Source organism: Camellia sinensis, chromosome 2, assembly GCF_055761805.1.
Source record: "Camellia sinensis isolate YWXY chromosome 2, ASM5576180v1, whole genome shotgun sequence".
Taxonomy (NCBI): Eukaryota; Viridiplantae; Streptophyta; class Magnoliopsida; order Ericales; family Theaceae; genus Camellia; species Camellia sinensis.
The window spans coordinates 71,418,240-71,421,055 of NC_138962.1; the positions used below are offsets into that span (position 1 = coordinate 71,418,240).

At 34.3% G+C, this 2,816-nt stretch overlaps 1 long non-coding RNA gene across 1 annotated transcript; it reads right to left on the bottom strand.

The window, feature by feature from the left end:
* Positions 1–800: 800 nt before the first annotated feature.
* Positions 801–2,467, bottom strand: LOC145820112 (uncharacterized). Its single transcript, XR_014361082.1, has 2 exons — positions 1,528–2,467; positions 801–1,058 (listed from the first exon to the last, which is right to left on the bottom strand). It is a non-coding gene; the product is annotated as an uncharacterized LOC145820112 (long non-coding RNA).
* Positions 2,468–2,816: the final 349 nt, after the last annotated feature.

Consider the following 2,816-nt stretch of genomic DNA (forward strand, 5'->3'; position numbering starts at 1 on the left):
AGAGTCGCCACCTAATATTTTGGGAAATTAGGAAACCCATGACTCGGTGCCAAGGCCACTGTTCGTCGTAACCAAGGATGCTTGGCTCGGAACCTTAGGTATGAGAGAGGAAGGTCAATAATGAGTACCCTCGCTCACCCGATCAAAAGATCGGCCTCTACTAAACCATGATATGAATTTTATTTTCTTTATATGTTCATGTCCTGATTATTTAATAAATCCTAAAATTTACTATGTGAAGCATACAAGTATAGACTATGCCATTCATTTTGGAACAATTTTGATATCATGCATTTTGAAAGAGTTTTGACGATGTACAACCCAAATAAATTGAGTTTACAAGCATGAAAAATCAACATCATTCCAAATTAAGTGACACAACCTCCATCTATTGGCATTCATAGAGTTATATCACATAAGCAACTAGCCTCATGGTAAAATGCTAGACATAGTAAGAAAAACACACACACACGGGATGCTAAAGCATAAAAACTCACATGTTTGATGTCCCACGAACAAGCTACAAAACAAAGTTAGTAAAATATGCATGATCTTATATACAAAACCCTAATGCAATTCACTCATGAGATGCAACTAAAGATTCGGCTTCTAAAATATGATATGTGAATCATCTCAAGAACATGAGGTAGCGCACATAATCACAAAGGAATTGATTAAATCCACAAATGCAAACTTAGCCGAATCAAGATGCATGAAACATAAATGCAAAGCATAACTATGATGAAAAATAAATATGATGTTTATGTACAAATAAAGAAAGCAAGTAAAAGAACGGGATAGAAAGAAGCGGAGCGGGAATTATTACAACATTTTAAAGAATAATTACAAATCAAATTAGAGAGGGATGAGGAGAATATTACAACAAAATAAAAAGCTCACAATACACTCAACATAAAATAAATAAATAAAATAAAAGCTTCATGTTCTTTAGAACCGCCGGAGGAAATTGGTCAATATTGGGAGATTATGCCATCTTATTCGGAAGAAGCTAACTGACTGGCCAAATAGGCCGGCCGGCGAATTAGGCCAAGCAAAACCTGCCTTGTTGCGAAACCAAGAAAAGGAACAAACAAAAAATATGTAGGTGGCTCAACTAACCACTACCGGTTAGATTAAAAAAAAAAGAAATAAATATAAAAAATAAAAAAAGTACAAACTCACAACATAAACCTAAAGCAATAAAACAAATATAAGATAGAACATGCAAAATTACAACAAAACTAATATGAGACTAATACACGAAAAAAATAAATAACTATGAGGTAAAACATGCAAGATTACAACAAAACTAATATGAAATTAAAGTATGCGAATAAAAATAAATAAATAAATAATTATGAGCTAAACAAGCCACTAGGATTATAACAACACACTATGAAATATAAAGTAAGAAAATAAATATGAGATGAACAAACCACTTGGATTATAACAAAACATAATGAAATAAGAAGCAAGAATATAAATATAAGATATAAAATATAAGAAAATGAAAAATTAAAAATTCACCTTCCAAAGAAAGATTGAACTTCTTGATTTCCAAACTTCCTCTTGATCACCCTCAAGTGTAGAAAGTGTGTTGTCAAGTCCTCAATTCGAAATTATGGAGTTTATGGAGTTTGTGGTATGGAAAGTGGTTAACTCTCTAGCTTTTCTCACTTTCAATCACTAAACATTCTTCCTTATGATCAAGGCGGTTGATCTTTGGCTATATCAAAATTTTTGGAGTGGTTTTGGTGTATGGAAATGAGGAATTTCAGTAGCTATGGAAGGTATGGGGTGTATATGAAAGATAGGAATATTTTTGGCTCAAAAACTCAAATTTTCTCTCTTTTTTTACTCTTTTCTCACTCCTTTCTCTTCAATTTCGTGGTCCTCCCCCTCTCTTACAATATGATCATTCTATATAGGCAATGAGTGAGAGTAAAGGTCAAAAAGAAGGTGGGAGACAAGAATGTGATAGGAGGGCAAATTTTCAAGGTGGTTGCATGGGATACTCCTTTATGGATGCAAACAAAACATATTTTTGACTATAGAGGATGATTGGGTATAATGGAGGATGAGTGGATGCACTTGAATGGCTCAAAAAATAGGTAAATGGGTTGTCCCAACCGAACCAAAACCAAGAAAAATGGGCTATTGCTGTTTTGGGTCGAATCAACAAAATCTGCTTTTAAGCCCAACTTCAAATGGGCATATCTCCCCCATATGGACTTGGTTTTAGGCAGTTCTTTGGTCCAAATTGAAGCCCCATAAGTCTAATTTTCAATGGTGGGGGCCTCACATTTAAATTCCAAGTGTACAAAGAGATATGCCTAATTTAGTGAAGGCTGTCTCGGGCTGGGTCAACAAAATCTGCTCTTAAGCTTAACTTCAAATGGGCATATCTCCCTTATTTAGACTTGGTCTAAGGTGGTTCTTGGGTCTAAATTGAAGCCCCAGAAGTCTAATTTCCAACGGTGGTAGCCTCACATTTAAATTTCAAGTGTACAAAGAGAAATGGCTAATTTAGTGAAGGCTGCTCATTTCCTTCTTAATGATTTGATACTCATCCTTTTCCTAAACCAGCTTTCTTTCATCCCCTCCAATTTTCTTCAACTCCAAACCTATAAAGAAGATATTTTTAAATATTTTTCAAAAAGTTACCTCCCTTCCATTCATTTCCACTTTGCCCTTACTCGGTTTACTGAAAAATGCAATATTTTAATCGAAATGGGAGCCTCGGGACATCGTAGAAACATTTAAAAAACATATTTTGAAAAGAGGGTTTTAAGGTCTAAAATAGTTTGGCCAAAAAA